The following is a 23622-nucleotide window of genomic DNA, read 5'->3' as shown; positions in this document are numbered from 1 at the left end:
TGGTGGGGTGCACTGTCCTACTGGAGGACTCTAGTCATGAGGGGGTATGCTTGACCTACATCTGTGTTTTGGCGGGTGCTAACGTCCACATGAATGTCAGGAGCCAGAGTTTCATATGAGAAAGTTGCATTGTAGAAAGATTATTAAAATCATAATGTATCCTGTCAGTGGTTTTATTGCTGTGGCAGGTCAGTACCATATTTCAAGATGGTGCCCCGTTAATTCCAATGGGAGTTTTTCACCAGGCAAACTTGCCAAAATACTCTTTCAGCTTGTGGAACATTCACATTATTGTCCAACTGTCAAGTGGTTTGACAGCATTCATATACTATACAAGACTTCCTGTGGCCAAGGCAGCATACAACTGGAGGGTCCCCGCACACACAAAAATCGTATAATATGATTGAAAGACTTCACGTCACATACAAATAACGCAGCATTATTTTCGTCAAAACTATTCACCATTATATAACCATGCCTTATTTTATGGTTGTGAAGCAGTCTTTGTTAACCCGTCGCTATTGCTCCTCGTAATTCACACATTAGAGGCGGCTCAGCCCCACATCAAGCCGTCATCGTGTAATTTCTGCTGAATGACAATGACATCAATGGTGAGAGTGGCACGTTCTGCAAAGCGGGCTTGATTTGTCAGGACACAGTAGAGGGGATTGTTTGACCTCTGTTGCCAACTCAGAGGCGTATCAGCAGTGGATCAACTTCAACCCCCTGTTCCACCTCTGTACTTTCACAAATGACCCAATGTGCAACAAAGCCACATCGGTCCCAGCTTGAAAAGGCATATGTGAAAGAGGCTTATGTTATACTGCATAGCTGAGTATAGCCACTGGTCTTCTAATTTTATTTATTTTTTTTTTTTCAAAAAACGGCAAAAGTTTAGTCACTTAAGGTATCATTTGTCCATGTATGTAGGAGTAAGAAATTAGGCAGGATTCAAACTTCCCTCCAAAGCACCCTTGATACTTTCATCAATTGTGAGTTCCACCTAATGGTGTTTACTAACAAAACGTGAAACAAATGTTTGCCTTGCATCACTTGCACAAATTAGGCCATTGGAGTGTTTTGCTGCATGTTGCAACAAGCTAATATTAGTCCTTTGTGTAGGAGGGGTGGGGGTGACCTCCACAGATACCACTCACCATAGCAATGTTTATTTCCACCATTATTGAATGAGGTAATTTATGTTATTGCCTTATACCTACTATAGAAATCCATAAAAAACAATGCTGTCTAATTTGCTCAAAATGTTTGGTCAAGTCTAAAGTTGTTGTTTTTTACATCTCACAGATGTGTATTTACATTCACTCATGTTGCCCGATGCAAAAACACGTCTATCCACATACTTCTGTTGACTTTATATGTAATAACATCGCCCATGTAGTTCCCTTCATATTTGGTCTGAGCACTGCATGATAGTCCACACTTTTGTCTCGACTTGATTTAGCATTTAGTCCCTCTATTTGGAAAAAAAAAAGTTAGGTTTTTTTTCATTAGGATGAACTGTAAGCACTTTTGCCTTTGAACATTGCTCTATTGTGCAGATGAATTCTTGTCAAATGTACACCTGCTTAAAACATTTGACTTTGCCGATACCATTTCTTTCAAGTAGGCTGACAACTGGGAAGTACCCAGTGCAGCCACATAGGAAAATTGCGTGCATCGTTTCACATGTTCTTTGAGGTAAAGCAGGGGAGCACTGCTTTCGAGGAAGTTTTGAAACAGAGGAGTGGCTTTCCTGTCCCAACTCATTCCAGGGTTTCAAACCCATAAACTTGGAGCAAACGCAAATTGTCAGCAGGCAAGAGATGTAAAATAAGTGTGACCTCATTACTTTTGTATTTCTTTTTGCTGTATAAAACAAAGTAAGTCCAAACTAGGTCATGCAACAGGAGAGGGAACATTAAACAAACACTGACATTCGGGATACAAATTCAGTATATCAATGTTTCAAACTTTGAATGTTGTGAGCAACAACGAATGGACTGACTTCTAAAAGAAAGACAGTTTTTCTCACAGTTCTGTTAAACCAATCTTGCTGCTCTGAATGACAGGTTTGATATTCTAGAGGTTTACATGATCCACATTGGTTTAGCAAATGTGTAATAATAATTAGGACAAGCTTCTAGTATATGTTTAAATAAATTGGATAGGCTAGGATTATTCTTAGTTATATGTTCATTTTTAGAAACAGACAATGGGTTGGAAACCCAAGGGCACCAGTAAGGTTACACACATCTGGGAGCTTGTCTTCACCTATTGTGCTAACAGTAACCTAGGTTTGACACAGTTCTTCCTCTATGCTTTTTTTTTTCTCCCCTTCTCCATGGGAACTGGCTCTTGCACGTGCCTACTTTGCTGACGGGGGTTTAGAAGAGGACCAGCACTAGGAGGGGTGGCGCCATTTTATGGCAGGTCTTGCACACAACCATTTTGTGTGAAACTAATTAACCCTTTAAATGCCAATGGTATCCAGACAACTCGGCAGGTCGGTCTAAGTGCCCAAATCACTGCAGAAACTGGTGCAACACTGACGAAACGGTCATGAGCGTGCTCATGAGAGCACCCAAACTCCGGTGGGAAGTTCACTGGTTTGTGGAGTCACCATCATCACATGCAGTACTAGCCGTGTGCCTCTGCAGAGGGGAGGTGCAGGAGCAGCTGCAAGAAGGGAACCGCGGTGCGCTTGTCCGGAAGGAGTCGTGCTGCCGCCCCGCCAGGCTGTGGCAGGGAGGGAGGGAGAGCCATAGAACCTAAAGGGGCGGGCTCTGTAGGAGTCCCTGCACCTTGTTATTGGTTCCAAGCAGAGAGTTGCGCACAAATTCGGGCTTATTGTTCGTAAGTGCGCAAATGAAGAAAATGGTGGAGACGCTGATTACAGTGCGGCAATCAGGGACATTACAAGTAAAGTATCCCACGTCGTAGAAAAAGACGCGAGAATTTTGACTCAACGACCAACATCGGCTCTCGATCCATAAAGGAAAAGAGGTCTCTCGACAGTATACCCTGGAAGACGGGAGACATCGGTAAAGAGGACAACCGCTTTCTCTTCATACTGACAAACAAAGCCGACACGTAACGCCAGTAAACACAATCTGTTAAACGATTATTACACAGCAAAGACCTGTAGTTGATTAACCTCAAAGGAAATCTGGAGGCGAAGCACTGAAGAGCAACGCTGAACCGTGATCTGGTAAGGAGTCCTGCTAAACCGAAGCCATTAGCTGTTGTGCAGCAGTGCTAGCTAGCTTAATGCTATACGTGGGGCTAGTCCCGGTCAGGACATCGGCTAACATCTGTGTAAAATGATCAAACACGTGGCTGTGGTCTCAAAACGCACCGCTGTTACACTTGTCTGTATTTTGTTGAGCTGGTTGGATCCCACCGTTGACCTTCTTGTCCACCGTGCTCATTACTGGCATACTGAAATCGTAGTATCTTATAATATCTCAGTCGGGAGCAACGCACAGCTTCCAGATACCCACACAACGTGAGATGAGTTGAAACGCTCATCTCTGTCCTTATTGTCACGTAAGATGCAGCTTGGAAAGGATAAGTTTCGTTAAAATCCTTGCCTTATGACGGCTCTGATTTATGTGCTTACTGCTTTGAAGATTTTGATGGTGTTGACTCTTAAACAACAGATCCAACTTGTCTACCTTGGGCTGAATGAGTTACACCGGTCTCACCAGTACTGGTGAAACTGATTTGTCATAACTTATCACATTCACTTGGATAAAGCATACATATATTAGTTCTCTGGTGACATTGTATTTCTGTGTTTTGTGACTTGATCCGTAGTGAGAAGGACTTTTATCTACCAGTCAGAAACAGGTGTTTTCCAGGCTCTCTTGGAGGCAGAAGATGACAACCTGTGTAGGGCTGAAAGTGCAAATGTCCCACACCTGTTAGGATTTTGTCTTGGTATGAAAATGTTTTTTTTCCCAAAGCACATTGCCAGCAAACGAGATAGAATAATTGTTTTATCTCCAGCACTGCCAAAGAATATCCACACCCTGTCAACTTTGTTACTTACAGCTGTTTAACTAATGCAATCTGGTATAATAGCTTTGACACTTTGTATAATCACACTTTTTTTCATCTATTATTTTAGGTTTTAGTATTGATGTCGTGTCCTGTATTATCCTATTTGTGGTTTTATTGGGGCTTATTGATTGTACAGTTAAATTGAGCAACAATACCCATGTGAAGGTATCATTTATGCCAGAGCAGTTGCTTGGTTGCATAAGATTTTTCTTCTGCATCAAGTAGCCAGTGAGTGTAGAAAGTAACTAATTACAAGGAGTCACAAAATAAATTTATCACGAAGCAGGGCAAGACGTCTATCAATTTAGGTGGTAGGTTATCATCCAAAAGTATGTTGGATGGTTACTGTCCTTGGATGTAGTTTACATTTTCATTTGATAATTGCTGTAATGGAAAACATAAAGGAAGTCCAATTGTTAGCTTGTGGTCTCATTTAAAGTGACACAAGGTTAGTTCTACTGTCTTAATGTGAAAGATTGAATTGTACCCTGCAGACACAAACATGACATCACACGCATCCTCTAATGCAGTTTACTTTCACTCATGCATCAAAATTAGCATAATTATTTTTTAATTGCAAGTACACCCACTAAAACAAGCTTATTAAATGAATTCCCATAGTGAGCAATAGCATGCTTACTCTCAGTGCTCTGAGGGCTACATATGGTTCCTACCTCCCAGAGGACAAGCTTATAACTACGACAACATGAGAAGATGGCGTTTTACACTGTGTACTGCAGACTTTTGGACCACTGTTTCTGTTGATTGTGTTTCTGAGAGATAATTAGGTAGGTTAATTATTTTCCACTGGATGGAAGGTGTCAACCCCACACAGTGGCACAGAGTGATCTACAGGCTTGTCTGACAGGTGGTGAAATAATAGTTTCAGAGGCATCAGGTGGGACGTTGCAGCCGGTAAATGTGCTTTTCTGTAAGGAAAAGCCCCCACCACCACCACAGGGTTCTCAGTGACAATTAATGTGTGCAACCAAATGTTGAGATCACATCTTTAAGGCCAGAGCTGAGTAACGACCCGCGAAAGGATGCCGATTTTTACTGAAAACTCAGTTCTTAGCAGGAGCAGCTTTAGAGTTTTGGCTGTCACAGGGATGCGCAGAGTTGTATCATCATTCTTTAAAACAATATTTCCAGACATCATTTAATGTCTCTTAGAGGGTTGTACAGGATTGTGTGTTAATTTCTTTTTGAATGTTTTCCTTTTTATCCCCATAGATGCCTCTGCCTCAGATCATCAGATTTTCAGCCACGCATGTTGCTTACACTGTTAAGTGTAATGCATGGCTGAAATGGCTTCATCAATCTGTTGAAGAACCTGAATTTAACATTTGTGTCAATGTTGAACATGTTGCATTGTTCTAACAAATCATTTTGGCATGTCAACGGATGTTGAACACATTGCTTTCCTACATGATTAAAGGTAGGGTAGGAGATCCTGGATTTTGAGTCCAGCGAAGCTGCATTTTGAAAATACACCGGTAAAAAGTCCCAACCCTTTTCTTCACTTTCTCCCCGAAGGCACGCCTCTAGAGTACATGAACGAGCACGAAGGTGCACGAGCGCTGTTCTGACAGCAAGCATCGATCGTTGCCGTATTTAGTATTTAGTATTTAGTTTATTCTAACTATACGTTTAATAATGCTAGGTGCAAGCCAAGCTGGCTCTAGTTTAGCTTCCTGCCAAGCTTCTGGACGTGTAATTCGTTCACGGAGCAGGGTACGCGCACAGGGGGAAGGAGGGGGAGGGGGAGGGAGGAGCAGATTGCAGTTTGATAGACGGCATCAGAATCCAATCATTGTGAACGGTCCGTTCACAATGATTGGATACTGTTTTTCCTAGATTGTACGTTCTAGAGGCCACTAAAACTTTTCATATTTGTGTCAAAACTTTTAATTAATTGGTTGCAATGGGGGTGTGAAGAGTATTTCAAGCAATATGTAAAAAAATGTTCCAGAAAAAGATCCCCTACCCCGCCTTTAAGCATATTATACATTCAGGTAATCTAAATAACTTGGACATGGTTCTTGTTAGTCTCGCAGTGATTAGAATAAGTTGGAGCTCTGGGGAATAAGATAACGTTTGACTTCACCTGGGGGCAGCTCTACCATGGGTCTGGTGTGTGTGTGTGTGTGTGTGAGGGAGAGAGAAGCGGAACAGAAGTTGCAACTAGCTGGAGATCTGGATACAGCTGCAGTATATAACCAAAGGCAATGCAGCAAGCATTAATATTTTTCCTGCTCATGACTGGTGCTTCACCAGATAACTGCAATTGAAACCAGAGACTAGGAAAGGTCTCTCTGTGCTGTTGTTTCTGTAGTTGATAACCCTATCGGTCGGATTGTTCTAAATACAGTAGTTCAGCCATGTTCCGTGATGAAAGTGCTTCACAAATGTTAGGTCCGACCCTGTTGAAGATTTTATAGAAAAGCACCAGGGTGCTCATCAAACGTCATGCTAAAATGTGCCTGTGCCATCTACGGTAACATAAAGCAGTGCCTGTCTGAAAGCAGCTTAAGCTCACATCAGGTAGACGAGCATAAAATCTTTGCGTGACAGGATATAAGAACCTGCCTCATAAAATGCCAAATGTCTGCTTATGGGCATTTCTAAACCCCCTCAAAAACATCTTTATGTCAGTTTCTGTTACATATTTGTATGGTTTTCCACCAAAAAACCTAGAAAATTCCCTTTAAGGCAACAGCTCTGCTCTTTGGCCTCGTTTGGTATTTTGGTATTTGTTGGTATTCAATTAAGCCCTGTATCCCTATACCCCTTTGCTTCACTGGTCAGCAAATTAATATAAAAGTGCAGCCTCAGCTGCAGCCTGTGCATGTGACAAAACAAGAGTAACGGTGTCCTTCACAGGACAGTTGTAAATGAATACGTGGTAATGGAGACGGCTGAGCACAATGCCCTGTGGTGAACGTTTGTTGATGATTACCAAAGAGGTTTGGCTGCTGATTCTTATTCCCTTGGCTTGCCCGTTTTAAAAATTGAATAACCAGCTGTAGATAGTAATTCCTTAGGAATTGATTGGTACTTTTTTAATGATGAGTTGAATGCCTAACCAATCATGGAAATGCTTTCTCACATCAGCCTTTTTTTTTTTTACCTAGGTAGTTAATCTGTATGGTGTTGTAAAAGGGACAAATTTTAGGTGAGTGAGATGCTGGCCAGGGCTATATCTCTTCTAAAGCCAGATACTGACGTTGCAAATGATTTTGCACTGGTAACTACTAACACAGCAGTGGAGAAATGACAAGGCTACTAATAATCCAGGACGCATTTCTTATGTAATACCCTATTCTTCCACCCACTGAAATGAGTACCAGAGCTTCTGGTTACAAGCATGTCATGGTTTGAAACCTCTGGGATGCTACTTTAAATTCAGCCAATATGTTTCTTTTTGTACTATATTCGAAACTGTAATGCAGCATCAAATAACTACTTGCTATGTAAAGATATATTGGTGTGTTCATTTTATTACCAGAGCACATTAGCCGCTTTCGGACAGAGCCGTTCTAAGAACGCAGTTATAGGAACGGTCCTCCTCGAATTCCGTTCTGATAACTGTCCTTCCCCAGCGGAACGGTTTCAGTCTGCATTCGCACATGAGTTGGGACTGATGCGCCGCGCACACCCGTCTGCGTCAGTGACGTGTTACTTTAGCGCCACATTGAACAACAAAACAAAACAAAGCAAAACCCGGTAAAAGTAAAGAGAGAAGAAAAAAACACCACAAAGAAGCTAATATGGAGAGCGGGGAGGCCACCGTGTTCATGGTCTGCATGACGGTGATATTAATCATAGACGATCACATCAGGCGTCTAACATCAAGGCTGGAAGAGCTCAGAGACAGTCAGGAGACGAAGGATCGAGCGCAGGTGTTACTTTTTCATTTCATGAAGGAAGAAAGGAGAGCAGAGCGCCGCAGACAAAGGAGACAACGTGTAAGTTTAACTTATTAAACACGCGCCGGTTGTGTCTGTGTCGTATGAGTAAACATTTCAGCCGTGATAGCATGACAAGGGGCGTAGCTACCGACCACCAAACACCTACGTCAGATGTGTTCCTATAGAACCCAGAAAAGACCCAGCCTCGGAGAAGGAGCTGAAATGGTTATAGGAACTCTTTTCTGGGTTCTATAGGAACACATCTGACGTAGGTGTTTGGTGGTCGGTAGCTACGCCCCTTGTCATGCTATCACGGCTGAAATGTTTCCTCATACCACACATACACAACATGCGCATGTTTAATAAGTTAAACTTACACGTTGTCTCCTTTGTCTGCGGCGCTCTGCTCTCCTTCCTTCCTCCATGAAACGAAAAAGTAACGCCTGCGCTCGATCCTGACTCTCTCTCTCTGTGTACTCTTTCAGCCTCGATGTTAGACGCCCGATGTGATCGTCCATGATTAATATCACCATCATGCAGACCATCAACACGGTGGCCTCCCCGCTCTCCATATTAGCTTCTTGGTGATGTTTTTTTCTTCTCTCCTTACTTTTACCGGGTTTTGTTTTGTTGTTGAATGTGGCGCTAAAGTAACACGTTATCGTTGCAGATGGTTGCGTCGCATCAGTCCCGACCTGGTCCCGACTCATGTGCGAATGCAAACTGAAACAGTTCCGCTGGAGAAGTACAGTTATCAGAACGAAATTCGAGGAGGACCGTTGTTAGAATGGCGTTCTTAGAACTGCTCTGTCCGAATGCGGCTATTGACACAAAGTACGTGCTTAAATGGAATTGTTTGTTTTTTTGCCATTGCCCTTGTAGGTCTCATCTTATAGGTCTTTATTAATCTGTCACAGTGCCGTTACACACATCAAGCCCATGTCTTGGAATCACCCAAGTGACAACCGCACTGTTGGTTTGAGTTCCGAAATGCCGGCTTGATTTGTAAGCACACTCAGGGTGTGGTAGTTTCACTTCTGTTACTACCTTCCATTGTGGATCAGTGGTGGATCAACATCAACCCCGTGTCCCACCTCTTAACTTTCACACAGGACACGATTGTGCAAAGAAGGCACATTCGTTCCGGCTTGAAAAGGCATATGTGAAAGAGGCTTGTTATTTGCCAGCTCATTTTCCCCATCTGGATCTGTTCACCTTGTTGTCTCCATCGCCGAAAGCTGTCTTTGTCCCGGACGTCCTTTCCTGGAGCCGAGTTCTAAGTGGATAACTGGAGGTAACGCAAAGCCATTGCTTGTACATGGATAATCTCTAACATACATTGTGAATGTCTCGGCCAAGAGAACTACTTACCTAAAAGGACTGAGGCACTGATGCTGGGGTGAAGTTAATAATAACTTGGACCTATATAGCGCCTTTCAGGGTACCCAAGGTCGCTTAACAAGAAAAAAGAAGGGGGGAAGGCTAGGGCCAGAGGGGTGGGTTTAAGAGTAGGACATGGAGAAGAGATGTGTTTTTAGATTCTTTTTGAACTGTAGTAGAGAGGGGGCAGAACGGATGTGAAGTGGCAGATTGTTCCATAGGGTAAGACAGTTGAACAGAAGGCCCTATCTCCATGTGTTTTTAGTCTGGTGCGAGGAACGGAAAGTAGGTCCTTGTCTGAGGAGCGCAGAAGCCGTGACTGGGAGTAGGGGTGGAGGAGATCAGAGATGTACTTAGGTGCAAGTGAGTGGAGATATTTGTTATATCGGACACAGTTCATAGCTTATTTTGCACTTTATTTTGACTGCAAAAATGCAGAGTTGACATACCTCTGGCTTGTTAGTAGTCTAAAGCTGTCACAAACTGTTGTGAGTTCTTATGCTTGTTGGTTGTTTTGTGATTTTGAGCAAGGTACTAGTTTCAGTGGTTGGTACTCCTAGGATTTTTCCACCAAACTGGTTCCAGTACTGGTTCGGGAACAGAGTCTAACTTAGAATCAGTTCTTTGTGTTTCGTCCACTAAAGCATTGGCTGTAGCACCAAAAAATTGATGCTACACTGGTACTTTTTTTTTTTTTTTTTTTGCTGGGCCAGAACAAACACTTGCTTATGTTGGGGGCTGGGAGTGGGATTATGGAGACCAGACCAGAAAAAAGTATTCCTCAGTATTCCTGTTATTATTTTGCTATTTAATGGTTTATCGCCAGTTGCATCCGTGAACTTTGCCTTTTAGAGAGTAAAAATTCAGCTGCCAACAGATGTAAATGCCAAACTGTGTTTGCGGCTACATTTAATTCAATTTTCATTATTTTTACATTGAGTATTTATATAGTCAACTGACGATAGTTGCTCCTTCTCAGAACAGCTTGTATGAATCACTTTTGTATCTGTGTTCATGGAAGCTAGTTAGGTTTTGGAAAAGCTGGTCTGTGTTCAGAGAGGATTCACAAGCACCAACTGGTTGAAACAATGTAAACATATATGACTAGTTATATTAAAGCTGCAGTCTGCAGGATTTGTTGTTGTCATACGTAAAGTCCTAATTTTTGGCATTTTAAGAGTTTACATGATCTATCAGAACGCTTGAAGTTGAAAACGGTGACCTCCGTAGTCGCAAAATGCAAGAAATGCTTATTTTTTTTAACCGAAAAATAAAAAGTTATTCAACTTCCTGTCCCGCCCCATCAAAACACATGAGAACTCGTGCACGTCTACGTGCACGCCAGATGCGCTTACACGACTCCTCATTCATCAACTCACCTGTCATTTGCGATCATGGAAGACACAGTAAGTAGACTAGCCCGTAATGAAGTTCAATAGTCTAGATAAATAAGCGTGGGGACGAGCCTACCTTGTATCGCGCGTGCACAATCGGTGATTGACAGGCAGCAGAGCCCAGCTCGTAACCTGATTGGTTACCTTTTACCGGTCCGGTCTGCAATTTTGTAAACAAACCTGCTGGCTTTGGAGGGACCTAGCGGGACATATAGGGGACCTAGAGAACTCATTTTTTTTTGTATTGGGGTATTTAATGTACTACTTTCAGAATCCCCGGACAGTTCCAGGCATTATGCTTGAAAAAGAGTTGCAGACTGCAGCTTTAAGACATTAGTTTACAGGGAAACCAGATTAGTTTGCAAGAGAGGTTTAAAGGGCCACAATGTGGCACTGTGGTGGCTCTGGATGTGGAAAACCCAACCTGTTAGCTAGTACCTACTTGTTCTTGGCTTGAACTAGAACCACTTTGGAATAAAAGGGTTACCAATTCCTTTAGTGAGCCAAATGGATGTTGAAATTTGTTTTGACCTAGTTTCAAACTTGGCTTTTTACTAGCCCCATGACACCTTGACTATACATAACAGACGACTTTTACTTCAAAAAGAAAAAATGCTAAATCTATACATACATATTCATACTATGGTTCGATTGCATTTTTCTTTGCCTCTCTTCATGAAAAACAAAACCGAGTATTCATATGTTTGCCATGTTAAGTGGGGGAGATAGTAGTCATGGTCATAGTCCGGCTGTAGTCATTACCACTGGCTATTTGTTTGCCCTGACCATTTCATTGCATTTATCCTGCAAGATCTGAACATGAGTACTTTCAAAATGTAGGTCAGGTTTGTTTGACCAGTAAATGAGATTAAAATGAGAACATGGGCTTTTCATTTCCTTCCAGTGGTTGGCAAGCTTTGGCGTACAGTGACCACCTGAGCCAGTAGCTTTTCCAGTGGGCTCCTAGCTTCAATGTGTATGTTGCCATGGTCTGCATGCTGCATTAGTTGACGCAGTGGGGTGCTGGGACCAAAAAAACGAGTGGCTGCCTAGTTACAATTAGTTGTAGACTTTTTTTTTTTTTAACATTGCCAGCTTGTTAGTTATACCTGCACTTTTATCATTGGCCAGATCAATTCCTGTCATCCACACCCAAAATGTCCCAAAGGAGGGGCATTTTTCTCTAGGTACTCGAAGCACTTGATGATGACTCATCTCATTGTTACAGGCTAGTCAAATACACAAGAGGCTACATAGTGGCATTAGTGCATGATGACAGGAACAATGTTGGATACCTGGGAGTGGAGTGGAGCCCATTTTTTATGTGGCAGCTGGTTAGGCAAACATGGACACACTGCAGGCGATTGTCCTCAATGTATCAGTAGTAGAAGATAAAGAGGTCACATAAAATGCTGTCTGAACATAAAAATGGCTGTTTTTTGTTTTTTAATTTTTTTAAATGTTTTATGTTCTTTTATATATCGTGGTAGGTATTTGTCTTCCCCATGTGACATTACATAAGACTACATCAAAAGCATCAGGGTCCACTTTCTCAAACATGGTACAGTGTTTCCCACAGATGTGAAGGCAATGTGTGGTGGTGGGCCACGGGGGGGTGGGGGAGGGGTGGTATTTGTCAATACTCATCTGGATTGAAGCAGCAAACATTCAGTGTAAGAGTTTAAAAAACCTCATTTATTTGATTTACAGCTGCTAGTGTTTTGACCTCGACAACCCAACTACTTTTTTTTTTTTTTTTTTTTTTACGGCAAACTTGCTACTAGTTAACTTTATAAAGAAGGCGTAATCGCTTGTTTGTTATGGGTCGGGACGGGACAACATTGTATTCAAAATATAAAATTTTTATAGGACTTTTTAATGTGTGATTTTATAAGGTTGCACGTGATACCAACCTTTTGTGAATTTCGCCAGCCGTCTTCTTTCGGTTGAGCTGAAGCTAGCAAGCTTCCAGGGATGATCTCGCTGATGGAGACACACGCTGTGTGCACGGAGGGGAGGGGCTGTGTGTGTGTGAGTAGGCTATGCGAGAGAGACGCGTGAAAGGAAAGGAAATGCAGCTTAACGAATACGAATATTTTTTAAATAGCATTAAAAAAAATAATAATAACGAAACACAATATGTGGCGGCCGGTGTTGAATCTGTGGCGCACCGCCACGAATTAGTCTATGTGTGGGAAACACTGTGGTAGTTTCTAATTTAAATATAATGCAGCTGAAACTCTGGCTGAGTTTCTGGCTGAGATGGGTGCAAATCAAGCCTTTCCTTACCACATTTGCACACTTTTATTTCTGTATAAACCAATGTTGTCCTCGGTTTCATAAAATATCTTTCAGCAAGTTGCGTTGGGGCGGATCTATAAGGGCCTGTTAAGACTCTGATCGCAGACTCGCACTCAAACAGCTGATGGCACTACAGATCTGGACTCTCTGTTAAAGACTCATCTTGGAGGACCACATTCTTCATTTATCTAGAAAATTTTTCACAGCAAAGCAAATGGGCATATACACTGTTGTTGGCAGAAGAGAGCCTTGCCACACAGACCATGTTTTTCACACACTTAAGACACACTCATAGTGTAACACCCCTAAAAGACTACCATAGCTTCTCTTCCTTTTTTAAATGACTTAATAGGATGTTTTTTCCTGTCTCAGTTTCTGTATGCTGGCAAAATGGAGGACGGAGCAGTGTTCTGCCTTCTCAGAGCAGAGTGGGGGAGGGGCTAATGGCATTCTTAGGTGGAGTATAACGTGATCAAGGCTCTGCTCTTCCCTACGGGGAACGGATATGTTGAAGGTCTTTTTGGCGATTCCTCTCATGTTGGCCTTGTTTAATTCTCCATAAATGATTAATGGAGTGTCGGAGGAATTCTAAAGTCCATTTGCAGTCCTATACAAGTCGTCCACCTCTTCAGATTTAGCAGCCTGTCAGGAAGGGAGTGTGACGGCTATGTGGAGCGACAGAGCTCAGCTCTGGTCAGGTACGACATTCCATCTTGGATGGCCTGCATTGCAACATTAAAACTGACATTTGCATATAGCTATGGGGGCGTGAAGCATTTGGGTGCTCAATTTACAAGAATAGACTTTTTTGAAATTTGTGGGAAATTGGAAAGGAACATTATGCCTCATCCTAGCAGAGACTTTTATCCCTTGAACTTATTCACAAGAAACCTTTTTCTGAAGTCCTACATTATGGTGGTGGACCACTTTTAATTTAACTTGGTTCAGTTTAAATTCTTAGTTGCATTTTGATTTACAATCAATTAAAATCAGTTCTTAAGTTCATAAAAAGTTTCTCTATATTTTGACTTGTTTCGTTGTGAAAAGTTCAGTGGCAGTTTACAGCTTTAAATGGTTTATTTATAGAAGTTCACTGTAATGATAACTGGTTACATTTGGATTATACTACCACCACATTTTAGGTTTTGTAACGTTAGCTATGTGGCTATAATCTGGTCTTGTGTCTTTGTTCTTGCAAGAAAAGAGAGATTGAAAAACAAGTGGTGATAGATTTGAATAAGGAACACCAGTGGTAACTGCAATAGCTGATTAATGCCCAGTTGAATTGGTTTTAGCACATGGTAATGTTTAGTTGGTGAGCTGCTGGATGTTGTTAAACACCCAGTCTCCCTGTCACAACCCACAGGTGCAGCCTACATTTCACATCGGCACTGTCTCACACCAGTGTTGGCTCTGTCTAGCTCAATGGTAATTGTTGGGCCATGGGACCCATCTTCAAAAGACCTCAGATCAAGACCTGTATAAGCCTCAGAAGTGACAGCAGAGAGCAAATGGCCCTGGCAGGCACTCTATTTCCCAACTTTGGAGCAATAGTATAAATGTGACCATTATTACTTGCTTCACCATTTAATATCTTGACAGCCTCCTATACGTTCAAGGTAGGTTTGATGGTCCTGTTTGTAAGGCACAGTGGGGGAATGGGTGTTGAAAGTGATCTGCATCTTAAGCCCACTTTGTATGTAATTGCAAGCATGTTTGAATATCAAGTGTTACAGAATTGCAGGTCACTCTAAGAAAGTGGTTTATTTTCACTTCTGCGAACCCAGCTTGCTCTATGTGAGCACACAGTGGCCCTTTTCACACATCAGTTGCTCCTTATCTGAAAAAAGTCATCCTCGTTAATCCAACGCAGTTCCTCTTTGATGATTCACACATGCCAAACAAATACTGTTTTTACCCACATCAAACCAGCGTTACAGAATCAATTTCAGGATGTCATCTCTCCCTTACATAAACATAAAGCCGTAATATTATGACCACTGACCTGGGACTCTCATGGATTTCACTTTCACACCCACCTAAACATTTCTGCAGACCAATCGCCCCCTCACAGCCGCACAGTATGCAATACCACTCCCCTAACAAGCATCTTTCTGCATAGGTGAGGCACTGAGCCTTGGAAGAACAGCTTAGGAAAAAGCACGTCAGAGAGCCTGATGTTCCCCTTACCTCTAAACTCTCCAGATACCTATCTGATATCATCTGTGGGAAGCAAGCTCAATGCACAAATACCCTTCCCACAATCCACAGGGCCCAAACGATCCTTTGCTAAGGTCCTGGTACAAGAGACTCCAGGACACCTTTTTAGATGTTCTTTGATCACTGACTGATCAGAGCCCTTTTGGCAGGATGTCACAATGTTATGGTTGATCGGTAGTCTGCCTTCAGTGAGCACCTCCATTGCCAACTTGGAGGCATATCAATAACAGATCAGGTAGGGGGAGTCCGGGGAAGTTAAATAATCCAGTTTAATTTGTCGTGCAGTCTTTGAGCTTTAGTTTGAGGAGTGTTCAGCAGCTCTGCGCTGAACCCTTAATAGACAACTGAGTCCCTCACTTAATGCCACACTAACCAACAGTGCTGTCGTCAATCAACTGACTAACTCTCAAGGGGTGAGCCCAGACGCCCTTTTGAGGAAACTCACTTCAACTGCTTGTATTTTCAGTGTTAGTCCCACAACAATCCCCGTCCACTACCCACAACTCGTGACCATTGGTGGGGGTTGTAACATAGATTGACTTGTAAATTAATAAGCCAATAATGAGTCTATGTATGAGGGATTTATAAGAGACTGGTAAATCCCTCCTACTCAGAGACTTTCAGATCTCTCTTCACACAACAGGCAAGTATAGCGTTCGCATAACTTTAGATTCCACTCCAGTCTGTCTTTTAATTTTTTTCTCCCTTCTACACCTACTCATGATTAAGACCCCATGGTACTAAAACTCCTCCACCAGATGCAGATACTCACTCCCTAGCCAACAGGACCACATCAAGGACCACACAAAACAAAGGTGCAGTGCTAAGCTTACCATACAAGCCTCGGGAGACTGTAAAGGAAGATTTTAAGGGATACCAGTTGTTTTCTTCTGAGCTGCACCCTTTGGTTCAGCATGTGAGAAGAGCGACTAACATGATAATGGAAATAACCAATCTGACCACACCCCGGGCCGAGAAACGAATGTTCTAGTAACCGATGTTGTGTGACCTTGTCTCTACCACGCAAATGTCCATAGATGGTGTTCTTCAGGCTGGATTTACTGTTCCATGACCAGGATGAAAACTACACACTTCTTCCAGAGGTTCAATTGGCTGCCAAATTCTCCTTCCCAGCCCCCTGGCATCGACTTTCACAGGGAGGCTGAGAAGTGAGATTTTATTCATTACTTTTTCCAAGTTTTCAAAACTTTCAGCTGGACATCTGTGTGGTAGAGACAAGGTCACACAACATCGGTTACTAGAACATTCGTTTCTCTGCCCGGGGTGTGGTCAGATAACAGAACTAGTTATTTCCATTATCATGTTAGTCTCTCTTCTCACATGCTGAACCAAAGGGTGCAGCTCAGAAGAAAACAACTGGCATCCCTTAAAATCTTCCTTTAGTCTCCCAATCCAGAATCCCCCCCCCCCCCAAAAAAAAATAAAAAATTGTGTACAAGCGGGTCCACCAAGACAGCCCAACAACATCCATGACTTTAAGGAGCTTGTGGCGAATCTCATGCACACACGGGGTCTTGCTTCCGCTGAGTTGTTTAACTACCTGAGCAACCTCAATTCCAATGATCGACGAGTCTCCCAAGCCTTTGCTTCCATTTCATAAGGCATATGTGTTGGGTTGATTAGATCCTAAAACTGAGGACAATATTCCCTCCAAAACATTATTCCTTCCAACACCTGACTCAACATCAAACTATATTACCAGTAAGCAGCACTTGATCCCCCACTGTCAACAGTATTGGCTAAGCATTGTTTACCCTGCCTGAGGCATTTCATTAGCCAGAATCTGTTTAAGGCTAACCAAAAATTATGTTCAATTGACTCTTTAAGCTACTCACACACCAGATTTATGCTTTTGCAACTGGCTAACTCGTGCTCCCTGTTCAGCCTGACTGCTCTCTTGACTTCAAGTATCTACCATTACATTTTGGGGGTTACTTTCATGAGCAGAACCTCCCACTTTACGATTGCCGCTATGATAGAATGGCCAGGTCATCGTCGGCCAAGCTAAAAAAAAACTAGCCAGTGCCTTAATTTTTTTTTACAAAGCCTTTCCAATGCATTTTTGTTCTTGTCATTCTGATAAAGGTTGATTCCAGTTTCATTGGTCTAAAGAAACTTGTCCTAAAACTGGTCTACTATTTCAAACATTATTTTCCATAGTCTTTTGCTGGGCTTTCTTGTTTCGGTGGCTTATGAACCCTTTTTATTATCTTCATGTTAGATTTAGATAATTATTGTTATAGATGACCTCTTCAGAAAATCTGACCAACATGGGCTTTGATTCCTGCTTTGTCTGAACCGATAGCCACACAGTTGAATTTATTGACTTTTAAGGTGTAGTAGTCATAATAAAAATGCTTTTCCCTTTTACAGGTAACCAGGATTTGATGACTTCAAGATTCAGATGCCAGCAGCCATTTTACCATCAGGTAGAGAAAGTTTTTTTTTTTTTTTTTGTTAAATTCATGGCAAAAAGCACCCTTCAATAACAAAGCATCTGAAATTAAACAAAACCACAGCATAATGTAAGAGAAACGTTGAGTGTTGGTCATATACTGTTATGAGGTTACAGCTGTCTGCGTAAGGGTTGTGTATTTGGATCATACCCACTTAACTTGGCCATTCACAGTACAAGCAGCCATTGCCAGAGAGAAGCTGGCCCAGTTGTTCCACTTGGTCTTCAGCTTCTGTCCCATACTTAAAGCAAAGAGGCAGATCCAAGCCAATCCATAACAATGCCACATGTTTTGCAATCCTCTGCCGTAGCACTTTTGTTCTGCCACCTGAGTGATTAATTTTAATGAGGTACATGGTAATGTGATCCATTTGTTATAAAGAGGAACTTTATAACTTGATGAAAATGAAAGCTTTATATACTGTTGAAGTAAGAGGATATACAACTTTTTTTATTAGTGAATCCGTAACCTTGGTTCCAAGATTATTAGTGATCGTTGTTTGGTTGTCACTTGGGTAGGTGGCATTTTCTGGGGATTGTCGTTGATCGTCACACAAGACAAAATCAGAATTCTCTTATTGCCAAGTATGTTTGCACAAAAAAGGGACTTTTATGTGAGCCGTGGTGTGCAGTAACAGAAAACATAAATATGGAATAAAGAGATGGATAAGTAAACTATATATGTAAATGAAACGGCTACCAATGTATACACAAGAGCTGAACAATATCTACATATTATGAAAAATGTAGTTTGGCAGAGCAAGTATGGCCAGGATGTGCAAAGTAAATATGAACAGCAAAATGACAATATATACATGTCAAATATGTTATCCGGTTAGAGGGTGCATTGATACACAATAATGGGTTGGAGGTAGTGTCAGTGTTTTCCTCTGACTTTGCAAATAAAGCTGACTGCTGACCTGACCACCCTGCAGCATCTTGTCATAGGGTAGAGTTTGAAACCGTTTGCAGCTGACCCATCTCATCCTGGATACAATCTTTTCTGGATGTTTCAGTGTACTAGAGGTGTACAGATCTCGTAGTGGTGGATTATTGCAGCCAATCACCTCTACAGTGCAAATTATCCATTGCAGTCTGCCTTTTTCCCATGCAGTAGCTGCAGCACACCAGACTCCGGAACTCCGCCAGCTCCCAAAGGTAGTACATCCTCTGTTGTGCCTTCTTGATGAGGGAGCTTATGTTTAGATCCTACCTGAGGTCCTATGTGATGAGGGTCCCCAGGAAGCTGAAGTGGTCTTCTGTGTCAACTAGGGATGTAACGATACACTCAACTCACGATCCGATACGGTTCACGATACGATTTTTTTTTTCTTAATTAATTAAAATGAGCTACACACAAATTATGAACAAATAAAACTATCTTTTATTCGTAAGAAAAAAAATCTTAAAGGTGCTTTATTTACAGAAACTGTAAAACAGTTGTGTCCTCTAATAAAAAGTGCAACTTACATGGTCATCTTAAACAACAAAATACATGAAAAATATCTCCCTTCTTCAGAAAAAATCTCACAAGTTAACTGATGTAATTCAATATCTTAAAGGGTTAGTTCGCCATTTTGCACATTAAGCCCTGTTTTTAGGTAGTCTGGGGTGAATTATAGATGTTCTGATCACAATTTGGACATTTGGTGCTGAACGGAGCATTTAGGTATCCACTGCTGCAGCCCCCCCACCTTTGCATTGAGTCAATGACCACTCAAACAAACAATCATAAAACGGCATTAAACTTTCGTTTGAAAAGACATGGAACTCACTGTGTGGTCAGTGGTGGACAGCGATAAATTGACCCGAAAATCGCAGCGAAATGTGCCTTCTAACAGTTGTTTTAGCATTTTCCGGACGCCGTTGAATAGCAGCAGCAAGACATACAGCGACATACAGCGCGCGGAGTAATACTAGTCAAACCAATACAAATCAATGAAGACGGACAATAATGGTAATATAACTTCTCTGGAAGCGTATTTCGCGGTGACTTTCGAGCCAACATATCGCTGTCCACCACAGACCACACGGTGAGTTTCATGTCTCTGCAAACGAAAGTTTAATGCCGTTTTATGATTGTTTGCTTGAGTGGTCATTGACTCAATGCAAAGGTGGGGGGGCTGCAGCAGTGGATACCTAAATGCTCCGTTCAGCACCAAATGTCCAAATTGTGATCAGAACATCTCTAACTCATCCCAAAATACCCCCAAACAGGGCTTAATGTGCAAAATGGCGAACCAACACTTTAAATAAAAAAAGAATATAATATCTTGACCAAAAGAAGAGGTCCTTTCTTTAAAGAAACACTGTTTTTGTGTCTTATTTTAAAAAAAGTGCAGCTGAAGTACAACCTCAACCACATGAGCTCTTACGTCCTGGTAGAGTTTTAGGGACCAGCACCTGGCTGAAGAGCTGTCCTGACAGGATTCGGTATCTTGGCTCCAGCGTGTTCATCAACAGACGAAAGCCCTCATTTTCAACGACGGAAAGTGGCCTCAGATCGTTTCCAATAGAATAACCAATTGCCCTGGTAATTTCTTGCACTCTTGTGTTGTTATGGGGGAGAGGAGATGCAAAGCCTCTCGTCAGGGTGGTTTGCCCCCTTTGCAATTTTCACTCAGGAGGTGGGGTAATGTTACTTTGCTTCGCACTGTGGTGGCAGCTAATATGCTAATGCATGTTGCTCGTGTTGCCAGTATATGATAGCAGTCTCTTGCTGTTTTGGTTTTGTCTGTCCATTTCTCACCGGCTGTATTTGTGTATATGGGGAATCCAAAATGCTGCCACACAGGTGACTTAAAACCACTCAGTGCATCCTCTATTTCAAAGTTGTTTCCTACGGGCGCGTTGAACAAATGAATCGCCAACCAGTGACTTTTTTTTTTTTTTTTTTTAAGATAACATAACCTAATTTCTAAAAAAAAAAAAAAAAAAAAAGTCTCCTCTCGCATTTACGATTAATTTTTTTCTGTCAGCCCATGCAAATTGTAACCCATTTATACTGGTTTTTAATCATGCCACGATGCATCGTTACATCCCTAGTGTCAACTATGGAATCTCACAGGGTGTCGGAGATATGTGGGGCTGGGTTCTTCCTGAAGTCCACCACTCAACTATTTTTTTTTTTTAAGTGTTAAGCTCCAAGTTGTTCTGCCTGCACCGGTCAGGGTAACAGTTCTGTAGTCTTAAGCCTCTAGCATGGTTGCCGCGTCTGCTAGCGCGAGCGGTGTTGATGACGTCACGATTTCGTGCCGGCTATTTATAGTGGCGCGAGTCGATGCCCCAGTAGTTGCAATTTTCTCCGTCACAGAGGTGTCGCTGCTACGTGAAGGTTACCGCTACTCTACAACCACGAAAGTGGAGAAGAAAACAATGCCGCTGTCAAGAGCAGGAACACTGTCATCAATGATGCTGCTGCATTATCTGGAAGATGAAATGCTTAGTGTGTTTCTGTGTTTCACGAAGTTCGTGAGCCACGGCAATTCAGTCAGTAGAGGTGAAGTTCTGAAGCCCCCGGCATCACCACTTGGAGTCTCTGCCCTCTTCTTTGCCTTCACGTATCTGTCCCGTAGCTTCTTCCACACATTCTTACAGAACTCTCCCTCTTTCTCCACAATCTCTGTCCATGAATTTTGGGAGTTTACGTGGTTCCTGTGCTGTTTCACTGCAGTTTCGTACAGTTGCTTGTACAAACGCACCTCCTGACTGAGCCTGGTCTCAAATTGGTCCATCCGGTTTGTCGTTCTCGGCGCAGCCAAGTTACAAAAGTCGACTGGTGCACGACAACGCGCTGGCAAGCGCCAGGCCTGAAACGTTATTTTGACGTCACAGGTCGGCTGCGCCGTGAGCGGCACATCAACTGTAAATCCAGCTTTATGGGTCCTATGGGTCTTGCCTTTTAAGAAATAAGATAATATTGGATGACTTGAGTCAGTCTGGTTCTTGACACATCCCCAATGGCGTTGTTTAAAATGGCTGCCAAGAGTAGAGACAGCTTTTCAGCAAAGTGCTTCAGGGTGGATAGAGATACAGTGGCCTCTTTCACATGTCGGTTGCACCTTATGTAACAAAGACGTCCTCGTTACACTGCTGTTCCCCTCATAATTCACATGCCAAACACAGGTGGATCAGCCCCACAAAGCCTTGTTCTTACACAAATCGCAAGCTGACTTTGTGCAGTCAGCCGACTGGTGGCATGTTCTGCTATGCCAACTTAATGTAAAGTTTTAAAAGCTCTTCCTACTCCTCTTCTTCCAAAGATGAGCAGAATCACCTGTTGAGAATTGGTGATTCCGTTTCTCAGAATAGAGCCCTTTAATCAGTCTCTCCATCTTGATGAACCTATTTAGGTGTTTTAAACCTATCTCTGTTCCCTGAAAGCGTCCATCTTTTCTGACCTTAGCTGTTTGGCTATGAACCATAGCCTAGAAATCTAGACACCCCTAGCGACCGCAAATTGAATTTGCTCCGGGGCTAGTCTAGTCACTTGTGGTCGTTTTGCGAGGCTGCAAATCGAAACTTAATCGGGCCAATCAAATCGTGAGGAGCGGGGTCGGAGGCCGGGCTACATAGTGACGACAGAGGTGCGATGTTTCAGTGTGTAGTTCCAGAGAGAGGTAAACAATGGCTGCGCCCAGCCAACAGTCTTTCGATGTGGCTTTGGCAGCGAGTCTAGAAAATTTAGAAATACAGTTTTCTTTGCGAGACGAACAGATAACTGCACTTAAGTTTTTTTTTGTTTGTTTTTTTTTAAAAGACGTTTTCGGAGTTTTGCCCACCGGGTACGGTAAAAGTTTAATTTACCAGCTTGCTCCGTTGGTCCGTCGCGCTGACTACGTAATCCTTCTTCATCGCTCTGATTGGTTGTTGCGCCATCCTATTGCGTGGCGTTGAGTGTGCGTTGAGTGTGCGTTGAGGCAACTTGACAGACAACCGTTTATCCCGCCCACACTGCTATCCAGCGTCACTAGACCCCTGTACAGCTTTTTGCTGTACGGGTCTGGCTTGCTAGGCTATATGAACCAGGGTTCCTCGTCACAAATCACCCTGGTTTGTGATGAGATGTAGCAGTCTTCACAGAAGCGGATGTAGGACATGGCAGCCACTATGACATCAACAAGATCATTTGTGGCTGTTTAGAGAACAACCCAGACAGTAATGTCCAAACACCTGGAAAAGAAGAACCTGAATAGAGAAACAGTCAGTGGGGTCAGTGGGAGAAACACTCAGTGAGGTTACTTGGCACTGTAAAAATCGGATTAAGGGCTAAATTACAATAAGACTGAGTTATTAAGTTCTTGTATACACCTTAATTTGCCAAAAAATTGGATCGGAACGGGTTACTCGCGATCAGATTAAGACCCCGAGATAACTCAGTTGAAAGTCACACTAAACGTGCTTGTAGACGGTGAAGCATGTGGTGAATTGGACTTTGCGTTCTGCGCATGCTTGAAATTTTTTCCCAGGATCGTGAACCGGAAGTCAAAGTAGACTATATTATTGTTGTTGCCGCCGCCATTGGAAAAAAACAAACAACGCGATGGAGAATGCGCCGTTGTGCATCTCGTTTATGCAATAAGCAAGCTCATCACAAACGAAAATGTAGAGGGACGTAGCTTCATCTTGCCCTTCGTTCGCCATCTTTCTCGAATGCCTGAGTTTGTTGGTGGTGGTGAAGCGGTCAACCGGAAGTGGCTTTATTAGCAATAGTTGAAACGGGTACAGCGCCACCTATCGTACCGGGGTATGACATGCTTTGTGCCAATGATTCGATTCATTCAACGCCATATATCCAAGGATAATTACCCTTGCTCAAATAAGGAGCATAACCCAACTATAGCTATAATCGATTCAATCTCATCATGTCGACCCACTG

At 42.5% G+C, this 23622-nt stretch overlaps 1 protein-coding gene across 1 annotated transcript in view; it reads left to right on the top strand.

Moving 5' to 3' along the window:
• The first annotated feature begins 2720 nt into the window (after window positions 1-2720).
• znf1035 (zinc finger protein 1035) overlaps window positions 2721-23622 on the top strand; it is a 31614-nt gene continuing 10712 nt past the window's right edge. The window contains exons 1-2 of the mRNA XM_075465228.1: window positions 2721-3208; window positions 17663-17718. The gene's annotated coding sequence lies outside the window, so the exon portion shown is untranslated. The remainder of the gene's footprint in view (window positions 3209-17662; window positions 17719-23622) is intronic.

This window comes from Odontesthes bonariensis, chromosome 5, assembly GCF_027942865.1.
Source record: "Odontesthes bonariensis isolate fOdoBon6 chromosome 5, fOdoBon6.hap1, whole genome shotgun sequence".
Classification (NCBI taxonomy): Eukaryota; Metazoa; Chordata; class Actinopteri; order Atheriniformes; family Atherinopsidae; genus Odontesthes; species Odontesthes bonariensis.
Note: the sequence above shows the minus strand (reverse complement) of the source record. Positions and strands in the feature narration are given on the sequence as shown.